This window comes from Hipposideros armiger, unplaced genomic scaffold, assembly GCF_001890085.2.
Source record: "Hipposideros armiger isolate ML-2016 unplaced genomic scaffold, ASM189008v1 scaffold_325, whole genome shotgun sequence".
Taxonomy (NCBI): Eukaryota; Metazoa; Chordata; class Mammalia; order Chiroptera; family Hipposideridae; genus Hipposideros; species Hipposideros armiger.
This window is the reverse complement of record NW_017731675.1, coordinates 1,639,736-1,666,251: the sequence shown is the minus strand read 5'-3', so window position 1 is coordinate 1,666,251 and position 26,516 is coordinate 1,639,736. Positions and strand designations below refer to the sequence as shown.

The 26,516-nt window shown below is 33.1% G+C and overlaps 1 protein-coding gene across 1 annotated transcript in view; it reads right to left on the bottom strand.

The window, feature by feature from the left end:
- Positions 1-26,516, bottom strand: part of LOC109392331 (adhesion G protein-coupled receptor L3-like) — a gene marked incomplete at its 3' end in the record, with an annotated part of 442,732 nt that overhangs the window by 253,653 nt on the left and 162,563 nt on the right. The window contains exons 2-3 of the mRNA XM_019660703.1: positions 18,341-18,409; positions 4,262-4,331 (exon numbers count right to left, since the gene is read on the bottom strand). The remainder of the gene's footprint in view (positions 1-4,261; positions 4,332-18,340; positions 18,410-26,516) is intronic.

The following is a 26,516-nucleotide window of genomic DNA, read 5'->3' as shown; positions in this document are numbered from 1 at the left end:
AAGTTGCTGTCCTTTTGTTCTTCCGTCTAGTTGTGGAGGACGTTGCTTCACTGGCCCATGTTGGTATTATCATTGCGCTCTTCCCGGGTGAGGCAGATAGGTCACCGGCCTCTGGACGGCTGCTCACGGTGGCTCTTGGCAGCTCACACTGGCTGCCTGCCACACACGGTAGCTTATGGCAGCCCACTGCAGCAGGGGCTACAGCCTACACCGTCACCAGCAACTCACGGCAGTCCAGCTCCAGGTCAACCTGTTGTTCACCATCTTAGTCATAGAGGGCACAGCGTCACTGGTCCTCATGTGGGATCCGAAAGGGGGCCCTGCTGCTCAGAGCTGGTGTCCCAAGCCAGCTCTTAACCAACACGCCACTTGGCCAGCCCTATCAGCTAATTTCTAAACAGAAACTTTGCAGGCCAGAAGGGACTGGCAGGAAATATTCAAAAGGACAAAAAGAAAGGACCTATAACCAGGATTACTCTATCCAGCAAAGCTATCCTTTAAAATTGAAGGACAGATAAAGAGCTTCCCAGACAAGAAAAAGCAAAGGGAGCGCCCAGCCACCAAAAAGAACTTCCCAGACAATAAAAAGCTAAAGGAGTTCATCACCGTCAAACCAGTATTACAAAAAATGTTACAGGTACTTCTTTAAGAAGAATAAGGAAAAAAATATCAAAAATACAAATAATAAAATGGCAATAACTACGTATCTATCAACAATTACTTGAAATGTAAGTGGATTAAATGCTCCAGTCAAAAGTCACAGGGTGGCTGAATGGACAAGCAAACAAAACGTTTACATTTGCTGCCTATAAAAAAGATTCATTTCAGATTGAAAGACACACAGAGACTGAAAGTAAAGGAACAGAAAAAGATATTTCATTAAAATAAAAAAAGAAAAAGAGGCAGTACATTGTACAATGGAATGTTTCTAAGCCATTAAATAAAAGAATGAAATTTTGCCATCTGCAACAACACGGGTGGACCAAGAGGGTATTGTGTTGAGTAGACGAAACCAGACAGAGAAAGACAAATGTCATAAGATTTCACTTATATGTGGAATCTAGAGAACAGGATAAAAGAACACACAAAACATAAACAAGCTCTCAGATAAAGAGAGCACTTTTATAGTTGTTGGATGGGGAATATGGGTGAAGGGGAGAGGGAATTAAGAGGTACAGATTGGTAGTAACACAACAGTCATGGAGATGTAGAGTATAGCATGGGCAATACAGTCAGCAGTATTGTAATAACTATGTATGGTGTCAGGTGTGTACTGAATTTATTGGGGTGATCACTTCATAAATTATATAAACGTCTAATCACTGTTTTGCACATCTGAATCTAATATATTATGTCAGCTATTTTTGAAAAATAAAAAATATTTAAAAAGACTGCTCAGGCCTGCATATGCATTTGTGTGTGTGTGTGTGTGTGTGTGTAAATTATATGAGACATATTTGTTTTTCCTATATACTAAATATTACATTTCTATCAAAAATGAGACAGAAATATAACAGTGGCTTAATGATTATTATCCCTACTACTGACTAAAATGTATTCTTGAAAAATAAATCTTCTACATTTTATCTCTAGTGATCAGTGTCTCCAACTACCTTTTACTGTTACAATCTTTTATGGGTCTAATGATCTACATGCCCTGAATTAATCAATCTCATTTCTTGCTTAGTATTTATTTTATGTAAATGACAAAAGTTATGTTAATAAAAACGGAACTTTAAATATCTGTCTTTACCCAAATATTCAAAAGGATTGCTTAGAAACCAAAGCCCAGAACAATTCTATCTACACATTAAAACAAAAACAAAAACAAACAAACAAAAAATCATTGAAAAAAATCCTCTTCTATATGAATAATCATAAGTTCCCCAAAGTCAAATTCTGCAGATAATTTTAAAACGAAAATAACAATTTTTAAAATGCAAAAGGTGCAATAAAATAATAACTTAAACTCTAATGAAAACACAGCATCCACATGAAAATCACAACAGACCTTTCAGTGTACTGCACAATCACGTGACATACTATTAAGCAAATGAAATTAAGGACAAGAGAGCTGTACTTTTTTTTTTTTTTGTAACTTGAGCCGCACATATGGAGCATTTTGTTTCACTTCTGGTTTACTTTCTTTTCATCAAAGACCCCCACTGTAATGCCTTCACACAGGGCTCAGTGTTGTGGTTACCATGGAAACCATAATTCTGAATGTCCTAACTTGTGTGATTAAAATTTAACACAAAGTAACATTGATAGTCTCCCTCATTTCCCCTACCACCAATATCCAATTCTAATTAGCAGTACAATAACTGGTTTGGAAGGAATAAAGAGCTCTGGCTACTATAGCCTCACATTGCCAGTTATTCACAGGGAATCTCATAGACAATATATAGTGATAGTCCTCTTTTACAAAAGGCTAGATTTAAACAGAGAAATTATTTCTAGTTGACTTTCCAGACTTTTCTATAAAATAACATATATTGTTTTCCTCTTTTTATATATTGTTAAGAGTTTTTATTAGTATTATTATTCTATACTTATTTCATTTACCAGATCAACTAGAGCAAAAGCTTTTCATGATGATCTAACATACTAGGGTAATAAATGAAGCTGTAAGACACTTTAATTCCTTGAATCCACTTATAATATTTATATTTATTTCTATAATTACTACACTGCTGACTTCAACATGACATTAACCCTTCCAGATACATTAGTCATTAAGATACAATATATGTAAAACCTTTTTATTTACCTGAGGTTTAAAAATTCAACTGCATCTTTTCTTTTTTTTTCCTTTTTATTTAATGAACACTCCAACAGGAGCTGATAAACTCTTGGTACCCCATCACAAAAATATATGCTTTCTTGTTGATTATTTTGATTTGCAGAAAACTATATTGTCTCAGGGGCACACTTGCACTGATGATGAGCCCTGCTACTCATCACTTCTACTTATAACTAAGTACAAGTTTATTTCATTAGTCACAACATTTTAAATTTGAAAATTATATTCTTTCATTCCAACTGAGCTTCCTGACTACCTTATCATACATCAGAGAAAATATGAATGACATTCCTCCCCACTCCTAAAATCCCAAAGGAAACTGTTTATAGAGCAAGAGGGAAATTTTTAAATATTAAATATTTAGAGTCAGAAAGATTTGCCAATAAGTACAATGCTCTCAAAATTTAGGGTAGAAGTGAAGCCCATGAAAGTTAAGTGATATCCTTAATACGTTCAGTACAAGAACCACTAGCAGTAGTTTTAAGTATTCAGTTAGCATTCTTATTCATTCTCTACAGAAGAGTGACATTGATATTGTTATTAGTTCACACTTTTTCCTATCTTTATTTAACAAACTAAATGCCTTAAAATATAAAGTATATATAGTATTTGTAAAATTGATCTTGAAAATTAATGCAATTAACCCAAAAGATGAAATAAATAAATAAATAAATAGACAATACATATTGTCTAACATTGTCTAATATGTGTAATTTCAAAACTTGAGTTAACACTAAAAATAATCTTTTAAGAGTACATTTTAGCCATAAAATTTTCAGTCACTGCTAAACTAGTTAACAGTACCTTTTACTAATAAATATTAATTCCTAATATGAAAAACATAAAGTCATCTCTATTCCTAAGAGTTTCACACAGTCCATTTAATATCATTTATCCATTAGTACAGATCTGATTATTCATTGAAGCAAGACTTACTTCAAATATCATTTCAACATTTGAATAAATTATAATTTTAAGTAATGTCTGACTCTATGGACAATTTTATTTCTGTATACTTTCTACTTACAAGTAAGGTATTATCTTGTCCTATAAATACTCCATTCAGGACTTTTATGTCTAATTAGAATATGTGAATACATTCAAGTAACTTTAGTATGACATTATGTGATTTTATCCTTCGCAGTAAGAAAGGATGAAGGAGAGAAAAGGATTGGGTGGATGTGTGTGTGTGTGTGTGTGTGTGTGTGTGTGTGTGTGTGTGTGTGTAGGGGAACCAGGGATTAGGGACACACTTGTGGAAGGAGAAAAAGCACATGCAAATGAGAAGAAGAAGAGAAGAAGAAAGGAGAATTCCTTTATATACATGTTCTCCATATCAGGTATGACTCAGTTTTTAAATAAACATTAGATTTTGAAAGATCCTTTGAATATGTTAGTTCACATTCAGGAGAATACCAGGAAAGGAAAATATGTTAAAAAAAAAATGGTGTTCTGTACCAGAGGCTTCATAATGCAGCCAGTAGATAACAAAGCAGATGAAGTCACAGAGGTGGAGAGGTCAACAAGCCTACGCAAGTCAAGAAAGGGATAAAAAAAAAAAAAACATTATTGTACTGAGTAACAATCAGCTAGATTAGGGTTGATAGATATGATTATCATATATATTCTAAAGTTAGACTGTCATTCCATTTACTGTCAATACATTTACAGAGGCTAATAATTTTCATCCCATGACATCTAATGAAAGTCTACTAAAATCTAAATTTGCAATCAAAATTAGAAGCTAAAATCATATTATCTATCTTTAGAGTTCCAAAGGCTGTGTCTTATTTAATAAATTATCCTATCACATTCATTTCAACTATTCCTTCATTTTAATTCTTGGACATACCACAAGGGAAACTGACAAATTTTCAGGATTGCAGTTTCAGTGAAATATTGTTCAATGATCTTTTTCTCAAGGCAAAATAACATATATCAAAACTAACATCACTTTATTATTTCATCATTCAGAGTCTAGCCTGCTGGGTGAGATAAAAAGACGTCTAAAATAATATGAAGAATGGTTCAGTCCAGAAATTTGAACAAAGCATCGACTTACAAAGTCCAGATTTACTTACCTGTTCAAACTACAGTGTGTTTTGGATCTCCATTGACTGATTTATTACTCACCCATTCTATTTCTACAGCTATACATTCTAACCACCTTTGGAGTAAAATACGTAGAAGTAGAACCTTTAATATAAACTTTAAAATATCTTCTTTGAAAAAAATGATTCTTAAAAATAAGATACTCAACATACCCCTCTGGAGCCTAAAAAGACCAGTCACTGTTTTGAAATTTTTTTCAGATTAACAACTTCTGCAGTTATTCAAGTTTTCCCAAGATAAATACTCATAAGTAGCACTTAGAAAATACCTAGGAGCCCTTTTGCCCAGGGATAACTTTCCAGAAGCTATATACACAGCATAGGTTTTTTAATACCCTTCCTCCAATCTTTTCCTACTAGCAATATTTTTTAAAGGCATTGGTATCAGAGGGAATTACCACTACAATATTTATTGATAAGGTACAATGATCAGAAGCATTCATTTACTTTGGATATTTATATAAGTCCAGAATAAATATTAAGTTTTTATTTTCAACTACTTATCATTAGATTATTCATCAACTGACAATTCAAAACTACTGCTAATTCAGTATATTTAATCAGAGATGAAATTAAATGGAAATGAAAAAGAAATATATTAAAAACTTCATTTGTGGAATAATTAATAACACCATGACTGAGAACACTGAGACACAATATAACAAAAAGTATTTGCCTACAAAATTCAATTTCCTCACTGAAATTTACAATGGAGAGATTACATGATTATAAACGCATTACCACCAAGTTTTGTAAAAAATGTAGCCATTCACAATTTTTGGCAAAAAAGCCAGCAAACAATTTCTTGCTTCTATTACACTTGTAAAAGGCAACTTGAGAAGATACTCCCCAGGAATTAAATTATCTGGTTAAACATTTTAGTTAATTGCATTATTGTTCTCAAAACATTGAAGTGACACTAAGCCAAATCAAGAAATCCAATTTCTTTATAATTTTTTTAAACTGTTAAATTCTCTTCCACTAACACATCTTAGGACCCAAGGAAAATGCATATATTCTACATTAGATGCATTGGAAAGATATAAAAGAAGCTTTTATTTAAGTATAAAATTTATATTGTTTTAAACGAGAAAAACGTAGTCTTCCTACCCCAAATAAGGTCTAAAAGTACATATTTCAACAGTCTATGTAAAAGTGCAGTGAAGGGAGCTCACCATTTAAACTTTCATCAGTGCTGAGAGCACTGGTGCTTGTGAGCAGTTCACAGAATACTGTAGCTATTAGTTCTAGCCCCCTATTTCATAATTTTTATCTGATCACCTTATCCCACCTTTAATGCAATGCATCTCTCACATATTCAAGAGATGTTTAAAAATAATAATAATAATAATAGCATCACAATAATGTCTGTGTAACTAGGTCTGTAGTAAATATATAATAATATAAAAACGGTCTCTTAACGTGTCCTTCAATTTCTTCTAAAGTATCTTTACCCGATACTATTCTCACTCAGGGAAATTATATTCCCCTAGAACAGATTATATATTATTCTCTAATGAATACTCTGGCCTTGTCATGACCATTCTCTTAGAACGTCATTCTCTTTTCTGGCAGTAAAATCCTTCTCATATGCTACCACTGCTGTGAAGCTTTCCCAAGGACTTTTATTCTGAATTAATTATTCTCTTTTTCTCATGTTTCAAGTACAGTACTCAGTATATTATAATATAGCTAGCTATACATGTTTCTGTATCCCTAGCTAGACTTGATATTCTCTAGGTCAGAATAACATTATCACTCCAGAACATAGCAGAGGTCTTATACACACCAGACACTAATATAACATCTACAAAATAAATGATTTTTTAAGTAAATTAAAATTAGGTATTTTAAACTTCATTACTCTTAAAGATTTATGGTGATACTCCTTAGCCTTTGAAATATGTTACTTAATGAAGTAGTATTATTCTGCATTAAGCAAATGTAATTAAAGGTGAAGTTTTTAATCAATTACCTTTTCCTGCGAGTATAAAGTTGAAAATTGTTTAGAAAAATGAATATTTACCTCTAAAAAAAAACAAAAACAATTTTTGAGGTCTATGTTTCATAATTAAGAAAAGACAAACTAATTTTTATTGATATTAGAAATTCTGAAAAAAAATTAAAAATTTCAATAAAATCCTGTAATAGTAACAAATTGGGATATGATTTTACATTTACCCACATATTTACTGAATATAAAACAATGTCCAGAATTTTCCAAAATTTTAAATTTTTGAGAAACAGTAGGGAAATTAATGATTCTACAATATTCAAGTTTTCCAGATTAGTTAGTGGATTGTTTCCAAGCACCAAAACTGTTTTTCAAAATTATAAGTGTTTTTTTTAAAGCCTTTTAAAATGTATTGTACATATCCTTGCCTCCTAAGGAAGTATATTAAATACACGCAACTAACTTTTTCTTCTCTATGACCCAAGATCATCACAGAATTGCAGCATCCTATGTTTTTAAGAATAAGTATGTCCTTTATAGATATTCTAGTGCTGATCTTACTAATTGGACAAATGAGAATTCTACAATCCAGAGAGATTATCTGATGTACCCTGTGTCTCACTCACAGCAAGTTAATGACAAGACCAGGCCTAGCGTGAAGGTAACCTGATCCAGACTTCTTCCAACTTAAGACCACATGTGTAAATTGTTTATAGATCAGCGTCTCTTTGACACATAGGGAGACTTTGCTCTGATATATATTAATAGATCCATCCTTCTGCTAACTTTTTTTATGATGACTTTTAATGGCGATTTGGTTCCTTAATATACAACATCAGATTCACATTTAGTTTTTAGTATTTCTATTCTTCTATAATTTGGTGAACTTAATATACTAAGTCTTAGGTGCTAGATAATCACATTTGTTAGAACATGTAAAATATGATCACAATGGGAGTATTCTATGTAAAATGCATGTGAAATTTAGTGAGAATAAAACATCTGAATATTACATCTAGTGCATAAACAGTTAAGCTGTAGTTCCTGTGATCGGTTGTTTTAGGATCATTCACTGAAAGAATCAAGACACATTTCTTTTTAAAAAGTGAAAAATATCAAGAAAGAAAAAAAATTACAAAAGCAGCATTTTCCACTTGGATGATGTAATTTTTCCTATATAAATTCAGAGACCAATAAAAGCAGGTCTTACCATACTCAGGCCAGTGTTAAAAAATTAACAATTTAACTCAGCACTTGAAGAAGATTAAAGTTTTTGCTCAACACTAATTTAAATAATAACAGTGACACTTCAAAACAGAAAACAAATAGAAACAGAAACAAAATCCAGTAAAAGAAATAAAACGCAGAAATAATAAAAAGTAAATAAATAAATAAATAAATAAATAAATAAATACACTTAACACATGACCCAGTAATCCAACTCGTGGGTATTTATTTACCCTAGAGAAATAAAAACTTATGTATACTCACACATACATACACACACACACACACACACACACACACACACACACACACACCATACAAATGTTTATATGTTTATAAAAGCCACCCAAGTGTTCTTCAACAGGTGGATGGATGAAGAAACTGTGAGACATCCACAAAATGGAATACTGCCCAACAATAAGGAAGGAAGGAATTACCTGCATACTCAAAAAAAGCAATATTTTAAAAATTATTTTGAATCTCAAAGGCATTATGATAAGTGAAAGAAGTCATTCTCAAAAGGCTACATATTGTATGATTCATGTATAGGATATTCTAAAAAAGCTAAAAACATAGGAATGAGGTTGCTAGGGGTTACATACAGAGGCAGAGAATAATTACAAAGAGCACCCATGAGGGAATTTTTAGGTGATAAAACTACTCTCTGTGCTACTTGTGAGGAAAACACAATTCTATACAAGTCTTATGTATCAGAATTGTACACAGAAAACAAAACAAACAAATGTAAGTACAAATGAACAGCCAGGTAGATAGACAAATATATAAACAGATAACAGTTATGGTTGCTTGAGTATATACGAATGTTAAAATTCTTCAGCCATTCACAATGGGTAATTTCAAATAAATGTACTCCAAAAACTATAAATGTAGACTGTCAATTTACAAAATCATGAACAAATCCCTCTCCTAAAAACAAACAAACAAAACAAAAACCAATAGCCAATAATGACCTGTTTTTAGCTTTTAGCTGTGCCATAAAATCCCAATTTATAAATATTTAGAGCACAGAGGAGAGCTCTTTCTATTCAACATACCATCCCTGATTCAGGTGGAAATGAACAGTCTTTTGGAAACCATACTTTTCCAATGCATGGACTAGAAGCAACAGAATTTAAGATAAAAAAGGCTGGTTAAGTACAAGCATCCAGACACAAGATTTGTTCTGGGCCACTGATGTTTCACGATTTATCCATAACAATAAGAAATAAAGGACATCACAATCATCTTAGAGGTTTGACTAGACTTAGTATATTTCCTACATATCATGCAAATTCAAGGTTAACTATTATATCAGTATAAACTGTACATCTATTCACAGTGTTTATTCTCAACTAGTCTTGTGTTTTATCTTTAAAGTACTGAGTTAAAGAAGATGTTCAGGTATTTTCAAGATGAAAACACTCAAGGAGCACATTTATACAATGGAATATCACTTGACTATAAGAAAAGTTGAAATACTGCCATGTGTGCCTTAATGGATGATTCTTGAGAATATCATGCTAAGCAAATTAAGGCAGATGGAAAAAAGTCAAGAACGATATGACTTCACTCATATATGGGATATAAAACTGAAAGTAACAAATGAACAAGACAAACAAATGAAAAAAAAAAACAAAAAAACAACTCATAGACACAGAAAACAGTATAATGGTTACCAGAGGGAAGGGAGGTTGGGGAGGTAGAAAAGGGTAAAGGGGGTCAAACACATGATAACAGAAGATTTGACTTGGGGGTGAACACAATGTAATATAAAGAGGATGTATTACAGAATTGTACACTTGAAAACCTATATAATTTTATTAACCAATGGCACTGCAATAAATTCAGTAGGGAAAAAAATGAACATGTTAATGTAATTTCAAGATGAAATAATTAAAGGAGCTCTGGTTGATCCCAATATTGCGGTGGTCAAAGCAGGAAAAGACATGGGTGTTTAAAACAGGTAAAGACGTAGTACAAAAAAACACAGGATATGAGGAATGAATTCTGTTTGCTCTGATAGTCCGTCCTACACACAATTTATGTGTAAGTATTTTGAAAGTTTTTAAATTGTTTTTATTATTTTCTACTTTAATTTTAGGTATTCAGCACTGTCCTAAAATACGAATGTTTTAGGATTTTGGTTAAACGCTGAAGTAAGTGATAAGGAACATGCTACTATAAAAGGAAATTGACATTTATAACAATAATAAAAAAATGTATTTTTTAATTTAAAATGATTTTTCTGCCTTAGATTTAATAAGATGTTTCCTAAATGGCAAGCTTTTATCAGACATTTAAAATACAATATTTAAAAATGATTAAAGGAATAAAGTGCAGATACAGGTAAAGTGACGGCTTTCGGAAGTAAAATCTGAAATGATATTTAAACAATATGTATCAAAAACTGTAAAATGAGTCATATACTTGGAGCCAATAATTCTACCACTAAATAGTTATTCAAGGAAATAATTACTTATATACCAAAAATTTACATAAATATATGCCTATCTCAACAGTATTTATCAGTAAAATGTAATATACTAGCAAAAGGTACTTGCACGTGAGTCTATAAGCATGTTTATGTATATTTGTTTATTTAAAAGGTAACTAAGAATTTACACTAAAACATTAACACTATGGTTTCTTCTGCATGTGGATTATAGATAATATTAATATTCTCTCTTTGCAATATTTTCTAAATTTTCTATAGTAAGTATACATTAATTTTTAATATCCAATATAATAAGCGGCTATTGTTAAATGTTAAATTATAAAATTTATTCATTTTTAAATTTTTTATTGAATTTATTGGGGTGACAATGGTGGTAAAATTACATAGGTTTCAAGTGTACATTTTTATAATATTGCATTGTGTGTCCACCACCAAAAGTCAGTTCTCCTTCCATCACCATATATTTGATACACTTTTCCCTGTTCTACAACCACCCCTCCCCCCTTACAGATACTTCTGCCAAGAAGACATACCAAAAGCCAACAGATATATAAAAAAATGCTCAACTTCACTAGTTATTAGGGAAATGGAAATCAAAACCAAAAAGAGATATTACCTCACACCTGTTAGAGTGGCTCTCATGAAGAAGATAAATATTAATAAGTGCTTGAGAGGCTCTGGAGAAAAAGGAACCCTCATATACTGTTGGTGGGGATGTAAGTTGGTACATTCATTATAGAAAACAATATGGAAGCACCTCAAAAAATTAAGAGTGGGAGCTGGCCAAGTGGAGCGTTAAGAGTTGGCTTCGAATGCCAGCTCTAAGCAGCAGGGCCCCAGTTCAGATCCCACATGAGGGCAAGTAATGCTGTGCCCTCTACAGCTAAGATGGTGAACAACAGCTCGACCTGGAGCTGGGCTGCTGTGAGTCGCCGGTGACAGTGTAGGCTGCAGTGAAGCTGCAGTGGGCTGCCATAAGCTACTATGAGTGGCCAGCAGCTTGCGTGAGTGGCTAGCAGCCAGCATGAGCTGCCAAGAGTTGCTGTAAGTGGCCGTCCAGAGACTGGCAACCGATTTGCCTCACCTGGGAAGAGCGCAATGATAATACCAACATGGGCCAGTGAAGCGATGTCCTCCACAACTAGGCTGAAGAACAAAATGACAGCAACTTGTTTGTTCCCCTTCCCTGATTCCCCAACGCTGTTCCCATCCCCCAATCCCCCAATAAAATCTATAAAAAAAAATTTAAAAAAAGAGTGGAATCGCCATATGACCCAGCTATCCCAGTTCTGGGTATCTACCTAAAAAATCTGAAAACATTTAACCATAACGATATATGCACCCCAATGTTCAGTGCAGCATTATCCATCGTGGCCAAGACATGGAAACAACCAAAGTGTCTTTCAATAGATAACTGGATAAAGCGGATATGGTACACACACACAATGGAATACTATTCTCCCATAAGAAAAGATGAAATACTGCCATTTGCAACAACATGAATAGATCTTGAGATTAATATGCTAAGCGAAATAAGTCAGAAAAAGTCAAGAACCATTTGACTACATTCATATGTAGGATATGAAACTGAAAGCAACAAAGGAAAAAACAAACAAATTTAGTCATTTTAAAACATAAAATTTTTAATAGAAATGTTCAGTTATTAAAGCTATATACACCAAAAAATACTGATCTAAGGACATTCAGTAATTGGTTATAAATTATTTAGCTATTGTAAAACTCTACTAAAATAGGTTTTAATTTTGTATCAGTAAAGAAAGTATTATTGCTTTGTATATACTCCATTTGCTGTTCATGGCCGATTCTGTAGTTTAAGCAGTGGCACAACTTTTCCTTTGCTCAATGGAGTGGCAGCGATCATTCGAATGCCAGACTTATCTTTATGCAAATCTTCCAAAAGGTCACCACTTATGCATGGAAATTCTGAAGGGCAGTAACTATACAGCTGACAGATTCTGACAGCCACTATATCTCCAGGAACAGAATAAGCAGGGATAACTGTCTGAATAATTAATGCGCTTTTACTCTGCCCATGGCCAGCTTTTACATCCTGCACTTTCTGAGTGTATTTTTGAAATTAATTAAAAAATGTAATTTCATAGCAAACCAAAAAATTTTTTTTTAATTTCTATAAACATTGGGTAAAAAAAGGGAGATAGCTTCAGTTTAAAGTGTTATATTTGTAGCAATAACTCCTACCTAGATATACAAATTAAAATCTAGTACTGGATGTTATTTACATAAAAAACAAGATAACTGCTGTAAAAAGTTATTTCCATTAAAAAAAAATACAAAGAACCACACTCCCTAAAAACAGTAAGTGGCGCCACCAGCCATCAGGTTGCCAGTTTCAAACCTGAGACACATAATCCCACTGAGATTTCAACTGTCACTACTCCAATGCCATCAGTAACTAGACCTGTCAATGTTCCCTTCTAAATAGTCTCAAATGAGCTACCGCCCTCAACCCCCAATGCTGCTCCCTTAAACCAGATCTTCATTATCGCTCAGCTGAGTTATTACAAATATTTCTCAGATAATCCTTCTGTCTCTAGTCACACAATCACCCACATGACTCCAGAGTTTCCTTTCTACTATCCAAATCCATAAGCAAGGCCAGTGGTACAATGTAAAAGATACACAAAAAGAGAAATTAAAAGGATACGATAAGGGGGAATATTTAGAACATGTCAACTAATGAAAAGAGACAATAAGCAAAAGTGTGTATAATGTGGTAAGGTGTGATGTGGAGAAAAATAAAGCAGGAGAAGAGGGCAGAGGGTGCCGGCAGGCAGTTTTCATTTTAAATAGTATGTTCAGGGAAGGCTGCCCTGAAAAGAGAATGAAATAAGCCATGGGGATAACAAGGAAGAAAGTGACTGGTAGAGGGAACAGTAGGCTAAGGTAGAGAGCAGCCTGTGTGTTCAGCGAATGGCGATATAGCCAGGGCAGCTGGAGTGCAGAGGACGATGAAGAGAGAACAGGTCTCTTGAGTGCTGCAGAGCGAAAACAGTGGAGCGACTAAAGAAGGCTGTTGTGATTCCCCAGGCAAGAGGGCATTGTGATTTGTACCAAGGGAGTAGCCAACAAGGTGCCCAGAAGTAGCCAGACAGAATGTGCTGATGGATGTGCAACGTGTGTAAAGAAAATTCAATATTTATTCTAAGAATTTAAGCCTAAGGAGCTGGAAGAATGGAGCCATTAACTAAAACTTCTTTGAGAGTGATGTTTCTGAATAGGCTTTATAATTTTGAAAACTAGTTTGACACTATATTAAATACATTTGAAGAGGTCATTTACCGAGGAAAATATTGTTCCAGTACAACTTTTCTTTACGGTTCAAAAAATTATAGTTTACTTTACAAACATACAGTGCTTAGATATATGCCAAACTCTATTTCAAATGGTATGTGGTAAATAATTTTGTTAACCCCACAATACAGATGAGGAAGTTGAAGCACAGAAAAGATAATTCCTCTAAGGTCATATATCAAATATGCATTTAAAACTTGACCTCTTTACTCTGTTTCCTCTAAGGATTTCGTTTTCTTTTTTATCTTATTATTAAAATAAAATTTGAGGTTCTCAAGGCTGACAGCAGTGGGACATGCAGACTACAAAGGGGCACAAGAGAACTTCTGGGGGTGATGGATATGTTTTATATCTTGATTTTGGTGGCATTTACACAATTTGATGTGTTTGTGAAAAGCAATTGTGCATTAAAAAGAGTTTCATATACATAAATTATACATCAGTAAACCTGATTATAAATAATCTAGCAAATATCATATGACAAATTAGAAATACATATATTTTGTCCAAATTTAAAATGAATCTCTCATTCTACTAAATTTGTTCTAACACTTATTTATTCTGATTAAAGCAATGCCCTTCATGTCATCTTCCAACAAAGTAATACATTTTTATTTGTTGCCATATAATTGTTCTTGCATGGTTTCAGCCATGTATACCTCAGCAGGAAGAACTAGGGTTTGTCCAATGATTGTGTTCCTTCCCTGCAAAAAGTTTCAAATAAGGCTTCTAAACAGATTTATCATAAAGTTTTGTGGAAATTTGTAAATGACTCAGTTGAGCGTGACTTTAAACATTTCTGAAAAACCCAGAGACGTTCGCATTTGTGTTGCAGATGTTATTAAGAGTCTTGTTATTTTGTTGCTGTGTAATGTCATTAATGTAAACCTCAAGACAAAAATATGTCCTAGGACAAGTTTAATCACTTACGATATGAGAGACAAAGCCCTATTTCACAGTCTCCTTGGTTATTTTAAGTGTTTAGGGTTCACATTTGTGTTGCAGATGTTAAGAGTCTTGCTATTTTGTTGCTGTGTACTGTCAGTAATGTAAACTTCAAGACAAAAATATGTCTTAGGACAAGTTTAATCACTTAAGATATGACAGGCAAAGCCCTATTTCACAGTCTTCTTAGTTATTTTAAGTTTTTAGGTAGCTCCTTAATAAATTGGAGTATATTATCAACATTTATATCATATAGTGAATTTGAAAAATATCCTATAATAGGATTTTGGAAATTTTCAGCTCTATCATTTTTTTTAATTATTCGATTTATATGCCCACGTCAACAATCTTGATGTCATTGTTTTTATTTAACACTTCATAAAATCAATTATCTCAATATGATGAGTAGTCTAAAAACTGACAATGATTCCATTAATGTACTTATCCAAAAACGTGTAACGTCAGCACACTAAAATATTCTTAAAAACAAACACTGCCATAAAAATCCAATGAGATACCTACCACTTGATATCCATTAGGATGGCTATAATTAAAATCACAGATGATGATAACGTTTGGCAAGGATATGGTGAAACAGGAACACTCATACATTTGCACAGGGAGTGTAAAATGGTGCAGCCATTTTGTAAAATAGTTCTGAAATTCCTCAAAAAGTAAAACATACTTACAATATAATCCAGTAATTCTACCTCAGGTACATGTCCAAAAGAAATGAATACATACAGCTACACAAAAACTTGTGTACGGACATGTATAGCAGCATTACTTTTAAAAGCCAAAATGTGTAAAAAAACCCAAATGTCCATCAACTAATGAATGGATAAACAAAATGTGATATATCCATATAATGGAATGTGATTCATTCCATTAAGAAGGAATTAAGTATGGATTCATACAACAAGGGTGAAACTTAGAAACATTATGTTATGTGAAAAAACAGATATAAAAGGTCACATAGTATGTGATTCCATTTATACGGTAAATCCATACAGGCAGAAAGTATTATATATTAGTTGGTGCCTGGAGCAGGAAACAGGGAGTTACTAACTGCTCATGGATACAAGGTTTCTTTTAGGAATGATCAAAATGTTCTGAATTAGACACTGGTGATAGCTGCACAACTTTGCGAATATACTAAAAACCACTGAAACGTACACTTTAAAAGGGTGTATTTCTAGTATATGAATTATAACTCAATTAAAAAACAAGAAAGATAACACTGCCGATCATTCAACACCAAAAAATTCCTATGATTCCTCCAGAAACTTCCTGTTTGGGGGTAGCAGTCATATTAAATATTATATGGTCTCAATTCTTTCTTATTTTCTTAATGAAAATAAGCATCAGAAGTTCTGAAATTTTCTTTTCAAAACCCTATAAATACTGTTTATTCTATTAGGCACTCTGGAGACATTAGGCTGCAAAATTAAGCTTTAGCATGCCAAACCTGAAATTTCAAGGACTGTTCCAAACCTCTTTTCCAGATTCATCTCTTAATATTGTCCAACCACATGTGGCTCATTCTTTGGCCACCCTAGAAAGAGCAACCCTTCATTAGCCATCCCTTGGTTCTTTATGCTCCTTTTCACAAGCTCTTCCGTTGGCCTTCAACACATGCATGACCTTACCTTCCTGCCTCAGCAATTTCACAGCTTCATGAAGGTTTCATGATCCGCCAACTAAAATGCCCAGCTCCCACCACTGTTTCCTTAGCACTTTGTCGCCGATGCTTTTACAATGTATACAATAATTTCTATAAAGCTTCAATTTCCCACCAGCATTTATTTTCTCCAAAGCAATCTAAGTCTTACTTAGCTTAATTTTTTACAATGACTAAATCAGCCTGTTTTTCTTTATTTACTGTATTTACTTCACTAAGTACCAAAAAACCTGTTTCATATTCCAGTAACAGTATGTCTAAAATGTATGTTAGGGCTGGCCAAGTGGCTCGTTGGTTAAGAACTCACTAGGGATGCCAGAGGGCCCCGGTTCGGATCCCACATATGAGGGCCAGTGACGCTGCCCTCTACAGCTAAGATGCTGAACAACAGCTCAACCTGGAGCTGGGCTGCCGTGAGTCGCCGGCTACGGCGTAGGCTGCAGCCCCTGTGGCAGTGGGTTGCCATGGACTACCATGAGTAGCCAGCAGCCAGCATGAGCGGCCAGCAGCCGCAGTGAGCGGCCATCCAGAAGCCGGCGACTGATGTGCCTCGCCCGGGAAGCGTGCAATGATGGTGCCAAATTGGGCCAGTGAAGCAACGTCCTTCACAACTAGACTGAAGAACAAAAGGACAGCAACTTCTCTGTTCCCCTTCCCCCAATTCCCCAATAAAAAAAAAAAATCTTAAAAAAAAAAGTGTATGTTAATGTATAAATAAGTTAATAAATACAAATAAAGTAGATTCAATCCTACCTACACTGGAAAATACGAATAATATTAATTGTTTGCATTGTGAATGAATCTACACAAAACAGCAGTGACAAAGAAATGAAGGTAAAAATATCAAAAAAAAGAAGAGCAATTGGAAAATATGGTGCCTACAAACGTGAGTGTGATGTTCTTATAGTCTAACTCACTCCATCTTTGAGTACCAAGAAAAATTGAAAACCTTTGAAAATAGATTGATAATAATTTCCAATGCATAACACTTATATCAGTAATTTAAAATAAATGAATTATTTTAATACAAAGAAAATTGATATAGACGATATTTCTAATTTTAGGCTGTATATTTATAATAACTTATATTCTAGACATTCCAAAGTCGCTTTACAGAAATTAACTTTAGTAACTTTAAAAAGAGAGGAAATTCCAGTTTTATTGATTGGTCATTAATAAGGCCTGTTTTGCCTTCAAATAATTTGCTAAAGAAGATGCACATATGAGTATGTGTACTGGTCTAAGGTTACGTTCCTGGAGGACTTTTATGTTTTACTCCATTGACAAATTTGTGATAAATAAAAACATTGCTTCTGAAAATAAATTGCTTTATATTAAACAGCTTGGTGCTATAAAGTGAATATATTTTATTTCCTAATATTCATATTTAGTATCATGCGTATGTAATTGGTAACAAATGGGATAAATTAAAGAAAAATCACTTGAGTAGATTGTGTTGGTATACATGCGCCAATTAAAAAAAAAAAACTTCGAACAGTTTTTCAATATTAGACATTTAAGAAGGTAACATAGTTATTTGCCTTCCAAGAGGTAGAGAGCCACTAAAAGTATTTTATATTCGCTCATTTATTTTTAATATAGCTGAAGTATACTTGCTCACAACAGCAAATACTTCAAACTATTATTTACATATTTGTTCACAAGAAATGTTAATTTTTGTTTCTAAAAATGTATAAAATTTCATTTAGTAACTCATTAATATATGATGAACTTTCAATATGATACAAAAGAATATTCTAACAAGAAATAAATGTATTAAATTCTGTGAAATTATTAACAAATGGATTGACAATAGTAATCTACTAATTACCTTAATTTGCTCTTCAGTTGCTAAAAATCCATGTTTTTTTTCTCCAATTTACTGAACATTTAAACATTTCTGTAAAACAAACAAATAAACAAACATTTAATTACACACTGAGAAAATACTTTGTTTTATGGTCATAGTTGTAGAATTATTTGAGTAGGTTTTTGTATTTCTTATTGTTTGCCAGTGTATTTTTTCTCCCATTACATTTGGGTTATAGCAGAAAAACCATGAAATAAAAAAGAAATTTAATTGTATGTGACACAGTTTCCTCCATGATGTAATTTACTATAATGTTCATTGAGAAAAGGTAATGAATTTGGTATGTAAGGAAATTCAAATTTTCCTAATTGAAAGAACACGAGTTTTTAAAATATATTTTGAGAGTTTCAATATATTTTCTGATTTCTTGCAACAAGCACTTCAAGCTAAGATCCAAGGATGTGACTAATCACTTTTAACATTAAAGAACACTTGTGGGAAAAAAAAATTGGGAAACTCTTTAGTACATTTGCTACTGAATTATACATACTCGTACACACACAAATACGCACATACATACATATCCCCTTTGTACATATGTATACAAAGACTGAGACTGATTATAATAATCTAAACAAATTTTTATTTTAAAAATATTAGAAAGGAATAAATACAAATATAAGAGTTTACTTAAATGATACATTTACAGACGAGGGGAGTTATCTTCACTTTCTTTAAGTTGCCGTAATATTTTTCTATTTCTTTCATTATTAAATTAATAATACATGCCAAGTATTTCACATACAAAAAATAATAATAATGTCTTTCAAAGTTATTTTTTTTAATTTCAATGTTTTCTAATGGCTTTGCAACTGGTCATATCAATTTTTGAACTTTCTAGTGAGTCTAAGTACTTTACACAAGAATCAGCTGTATTAGTTAATCTTATGATACTTAGTGTTTATTATGCTATTAGTAGTATTATTCTATTAGCAGGAGTTTAATTAATCATATGTGCCAAATCAATGGCAAAATTCATTATCTATTAGAATTTTGTCCCCAAATGAATAAGAAATTAGATATGATCAGATAGTGATTAGCATAAAATTATAATTGTGTTGTCCTTTACAAAATCACTATTGATTACCATTATACAGAAGGCGGCAAAAAAATGTATACACATTTTAAGAAAGGAAAAAACTATCAAAATTGTAATACAATGAATGTCGCTAGGATTAATTTGATTAATGCCACCTTTTGAGCAAATGTCATACTACAAATTGCTACAGTAATTCAATTCAACTTCAAAAACACATAGATAACATCTCTAAAATGTGTACATTTTTTGGCACCACCCCGCCCCCCGGTGTGTGTGTGTGTGTGTGTGTGTGTGTGTGTGTGTGTGTATATATATATATATATATATATATATATATATATACACACACACAGAGAGAGAGAGAGAGAGAGAGAGAGATCGGTGGAAAATTTTTCACTAATAAAAACATTATATTTTATTTGAGGATTTAAAAATATGAAAGCAATGGAACTGATTGAATTTTTTCTACTGAATGTCCACCCATATTTAGCCTATTAGTGAGGTTTTGTACCACAAGAGCAACCTAAGTCCATATTTGAATGCCATGCTTAACTACTTACGCAACTGACAGCAATTTTTTAATCAACTTCATGAATTTTCCCGCACAACCATTCTTTCAACAAATTGAGCATGTTCCTTTAATAATTATTGCTTGTTTACATAAAGTATTTTTCACTAATTTTTGAAGAACAAGCATATCTGTTCTTATAAATACTCTATATATCTGAACAATCATGATTAATGACAGCATAAGCTCTCCTACAAATATGCTCACCCTTTAGAACTTTTTTGTCCCATTTAGGAAATATATTCTGAAATCCAAACATTATTATTTCCACAAACTTCTCCCTGATATCACAGACCCACTCCACCACAGACAAAACCAATCATATCTTCCCTGGTCCTCCTACATCTTTGTCTATTTTTCTATTTTGCTAAACCCTACACTGTCATGTAAATTGTTTGAGAACAGGAACTATGACTACTTCTTCAATTAATACTACTCCTCCCTAAAGAACTAAGCACTTAATAGGGCCTCGAAAATGCGTACTGAGTAGATAAAACACTTGCATTTTTTGTTAAAAAAATATAAAAAACGTCTATATTGGCTTCACATAAATTGAGATCAAGAACAAAAATGCACCATTATATGTGTCTTGGAATTTGTTTGTATGGCTATCTTTGTAGTTCCTTTTACTTTTTCTTTTTGTACAGAGGAGCAGAGAAGCTTCAAGTAACAGTTTGGCTAGTCAACATCTATCTCAGTGCTTCACTCAATTACATCCACTTAAAGCACTTAAGAGTTAGTAGGCAACTCAAACAAAAGAACAAGCTTACAGAGGGTCAATTAGCCTCTCTGGAGAAAGAAGACCAGGTCTGAGTTAAAACACAGGAAAGGAAAAGGGGAATGGACAAATAAGAAAAGAAATAGAAAACCTACAGGCAGAAGATACCATATTAAGTGATATTATTCTATCAGTACGAAGTAATAAGGTAAAGGTCTAATTAGTAAACTTGATCTAAAAGGGGCTGTAAAAAGGAACTACTAAAATTATTTTTTGAGCAAAGTCACTACTTTGAAGGAAAGCACTAATGGAGGATATAAAAATTAGATATGTTTTTGATGAAAATAAATCCATACAAATATATTTTCATTACTGTTCAAAATGACATAAAAAGCACTTCACTATAGCAATTGATATTGCAATTCACTCTAGGTCTGATGAATTAGATGGGAAATACTTTGGTTATAAATAATAGAGTGCTTTAATTAAAAATTGAAACAAATTAATCCACACTTTAGATAAAATGTTATAAACAAGCACACACGGTATTTCCCCATGTATAAGATGTACTCTTTTTTGAAAAATTTGGGGTCTAAAAACTGGGTGTGTCTTATACAGTGGTTGTAGGTTTTTTTTTAACTTCCATTTCCCGCTTTTTTCACGCTCGTTTTGTGCTCAATGTTGTAGATTGTTTTACTTGCATTTCCCGCTTTTTCGCACTTGTTGTCTTTGTGCTCATTTTTTCGCACTTGTTACCGGTATATTATGGTAGGTTACGTTTTGCCACGTTCTGCCCAGAAATGGCTCAGAAAAGATTTTCATCCAGTGCTGAATTCAAGTTAAAACTGATCCAGTTTGCAAAAGTGAATGGAAACCGTGCTGCTGAACTAAGTTTGGTCCTCCTTCAACAGAGAAAACAACCCGAGACTGGCTACAGGAAGAAGAAACCATACTGAAAACGCCACAGCAGAAGAAGGCCATGAGAGGCAAGTCAGCAAAATGGCCAGATTTAGAGAGGGAACTGAAGATGTGGATTGAAGAGCAAAGGGCAATTGGAATTACTGTATCCACAAAGATGGTTCAGCATGAGGCATGAAGGATTGCTGATGAAAAAGAAGTTAATAAAACTTGAGTTCAATAACTTTATGTAATACATTTTTTTTTCAAATTTCAGGCCCCAAAATTAAGATATGTCTTATACATGGAAGCATCTTATACATGGGGAAATATGGTATATAAAACATCAAAAATGGAAAATAAACAAAAAGGTTTGATTCACTGTTTAAAAAATAAGTTCATAATGAAGATGGATTTTCAAGGTAAATTTTCTAATTATTAGATAGCAAGTCTAAAAAATAGAGCAACTTCATTCATTCATTCATTCATTCCACCATCAAATGTATACTAAGTACGCAGGCATTTTTTTAGGTGCTGTGGATTCAGTAATGAACTGAACAAACAAAAATAGCACTAAGAAAGTTTACATTTAGCATCTCAATGGAGATTAAGATCAGAAGCGGGTGGGGTGGGGGGGGACAGGACTTCATATTCACTTTTTAAATATTTTTAATATTTAAAAACTTCATATTTTGAACACTTTATAATCTCATTTAACCTTAAGTTTTTTAAAAGGATTTAAACAACTTATTTGTATTCTCACCTAACCTTTACAAAAGTCTTCTGAGGCTGAGATGAACATTATCTTTTTTATTTTACAAATAAATATTCTGAGACACCCAGGGGTAAAGCCAGATTTTAAACCCAAGTAGCCCAACTTCAGTTTCTACACAACCAAGCTTTTTAAATAGCATTATACTAATTATTACTGTCCACATTTCATAAAAGGATGTTTATAATAAAATACAGAAAATAAGCTTCTGAAATATTTTTTCAGGAAATAATCATCTCAGAATTTCATAACTTTAGTAACTATTACAATATACCTCACCTTCACATTCTGATATTTAAATGAGATTCCAGGAAATCCCAGTAATATTAGTCCAGGATTAAGATAAAATGTATTTTATTGTCTTTTTATGACATTAATTCTAAAATTATGTGACATCTCCTACTAAACTACCCAGTAAAGTTTCATAAAGCAATGAAGAGGTGACATACACAAACACATTTTTGAAAGATCATTCTGGTGTCAATTAATAAGTGGTTTGCAGCACAAAATGACAGTGATTTTTTAAAAGATCAGTAAGAACTGATTAAAAATATATATATATATATGTATATAAATTAGAGAAATCTTTGTAAAGCATTTTTTTCCTCTGTACAAGTTTGTCCTTAAATCATTTTTAGAACTAAACAAAGTTAAATATTGGGTGCCACAATTTTATTATCTGTAAAAAGAAAGATATGGCCTTACTATTTCAAATTACTTGGAAGCTAAGTAAGAAAATAAGAGACAAAGCTCTAAAAAGAGACACATTAGCTTCATTTATGACATTCCACCTCCACATGTTCAACTAGGCCTTCAAATGTTATTTGACTCATGATATTCAAATCATTTTCCCAGCTACCTTATTTCAGTATCTCTCAATCTGCAGTTCTGTGGGTTATCTTCCAACACCATTTCTTTTATTCTTTATTGATAACTATTATCATGTACCACCATACAGAGATAATAATCTGTGTAGACTGTTCAGATTTGTTTTTCATCTCATTTCCAATACCATAATCCTTACAGCCATGTGAGGTAGGCAAAGAAAGAATGTGTTTTTACAGATTAGAAAGCTGCAACTCACACAGATTATCATGGTTATCAACTGATAGGGCCAAGGCAAGATCACAAGGCATTTTAGACTTCATTTGGAATTCCTGCCACTACATATTGTCACCACAGGACTCCATACCTGGCATATTGCAATAGCAGCTTGGTATTCTTATATGACCATTCTATCCCCTCTTAAATCTCTTTCAGTAGCTGTAACCTAATCTGAGGTCTCATTTCTCTCATGATGGTTTTCTGCTCAGCTATCCTCAAAAACACCCTACTGCTATTTATAGAGTCTGGCTTTCAAGACCCTCTATAGGATGAATAGTCTTTTCTAATGCAAACATCTTTTTGATAGGACTCTACTGCACCAAATAGAATTTCCACAACAGCCAGCTTGGACTGCTGACTGGCTCCTCAAACAGATTATTCTAGATACAGTGGCTTGTTACTGCAATCCCCAGTACCAAGAATGCCCTCCGTACTTCTCTACACCTATACATTAAATACCATGCCAATACAATGCTAAGGTCTCATCCTCCCATGAAATTAGCCTCAACACTTTGAACACAAATACATCTCTAAACTCCTGCTGCATTTTAAATCAGGAGTACAAACTTTAGTCTTAAATGTACCACATTTTCCACATGTGATGGTTTATAAGACCCACAGAAAATAAGCCATTGTTAAAAAGAGAGTGCCTTGAGGCATAACTTTTAAATCAATGACAGAACAGAAAAAAACAGCCAAAACAACTATTTGAAGACTATGGAAACTGACCAGTCAATGCAATATATTAAGTACTTATTCCTGAAAAACTACTCTACTTCTGATAATAACAGTGGGGATGATGGGACATTTCTTCCCGGGAATTCTCCTGGCTCACCCCCATCTTCTGCTAGGCGTTTAGGTCATAAAACAAATCAAATCATATTTTATTGAGATATAAGAACAAATTTTGATAAACTTAAAAATAAATGAAATCATACATAGTGTGTTGTCTAACAAAACGTCTAACAAAATTCAAAATTTCTAAAAATGATAATGATAGTAACTTTTGGAAATCCCTAAATATAAGAAAACTTAAATAAATACTGCTAAATAGCCCATGCCTCAAGAAGGAATCACAATAAAAATCAGAAAATATTTTTAACTGATTCCAAAGTAAAGCACAACATATCAAAATTCTTGGAATGCAGCTAAATCAGTACTTAAAGGCAAATTTATAGCTTTAAATATCCTTATTAGAAAAGAAGGAAGTTCTTAATCCAATAGTCAAAGCATCCACCTTAAGCAAGTATAAAAAAAAAAGAACAGCAAACTAAACACAAAGTAAGCAAAAGGAAAAAATAATAAAGTAAAATGTTGATCAGAAGAACAATGTTACAATGAAAACACTCCCACTAATTATTTACATTATGAAAACCCTTATTTTTTCTAGCTGTTAGTATCTTCATCTTTAACATAACAATTAGAATGTTACTTATAACTCCCTCCCACTTAAATGATATGTGTGTGTGCGTATATATATAATAATAATAATTATATATATAATAATAATTATTATTATTATATATAATAATAATAATTATTATTATTATTATTATTTTGGAACAGTCAGTATCTATATAGGACATGAACAATATATACTACATGGAAATCTCACAGTATATTATTAGGGAAAAAGAAGTGCAGATAATCCAAAACAGAGAATAAATCTCAAAGCTTAATCTTTGCATTACCTATCATTTGGTTTATAAAAGGCTGAACTTCTTATGTTTTGTTTACAAGAATGTCAAAATAAGTTAAATTAATACAAAATAAGGGAAGAAATCTATTGTGGTGACCGTCAGTTTGCCTGCCTAAACACAGAGGATAGGATAAGATAGGATAGGATAGGATAGGATAGGATAGGATAGGATAGGATAGGATAGGATAGGATAGGGTAGGATAAAGTAGACCAGAGCAGGGAGAGCAAAAGGAAGGGGAAAAAAGAACCCTATATTAGCATCTTCTATATACTTACATACTGTGTAATACTGAGGATTAGAGCAGTATATACAAATAGAGAAGAGCTTTTATTTATTAAAATCAAAACCAAAGATTTGGCATTTTACTCATTTCCTTTAGTTGGCAATTCAGTTACACAGTTATTATTTCTACCCCCACAGAAATGGTAATGTCCTAATTAGTTAATCAGAAGTCCATGGGATATAAAACATCAAAACTCTCATCTCAGCAGGTATCTGGCTAAAACATTATACTTTGAGTGGTAATACTTCCAGGTGTCTATTTCTGCTGTAGTCATTCAGTCTTAATAAAGACACTAAAAGGCAAGGACATTATTATGCTCTTCCAAGTATCCAAAACTACCCAAACCTTTCATGCTCACATGCACCTCTTTCTTTGAGTCCAGCCTAGGACTGACTCACAGATGCCTTAGCTTGTTTCTATGTAGAGATTTATGTAGCAATTGCCCTTTGTCGTTACAAGGTACCAAATGTGACCTGCTGTGAATAATTTATAATCAGAAGGAGATCTAGTATTCTGCTGTACATGGGAAAATAAGACACTTCCTATGATAGGAGAAAAGAGGGTAAAACATACAACAGATGTGACTATTGAAGGCTAGAACCAATACGTAGAAAAGGACTCAGTTCATAATGGACATTCTGTGTGGGAAAGATGGATTAATGGCTGGGGCAAAGGGTTTCCTTATCTCCTTTTAATGCTTCTGCATTACTACTAGTCAGCAGCTCACTGTTCTAACCCTAAGATTTAGTGGGCTTCCAGGAAGACCATTTCTTCAGCAACATATGTTCTTTTTTTCCCTCTGCTTGAAAAATGCTTTCAGGGCTGGCCGAGTGGCGAGATGGTTAAGAACTGGCTTGAGATGCCAGAGGACCCCAGTTCGGATCCCACATATGAGGGCCAGTGACACTGCCCTCTACAGCTAAGATGCTGAACAATAGCTCAACCTGGAGCTGGGCTGCCGTGAGTCGCCGGCAACAGTGTAGGCTGCAGTCCCTGTGGCAGTGGGTTGCCATGGGCTACCGTGTGTAGCCAGCAGCCAGCGTGAGCAGCCAGCAG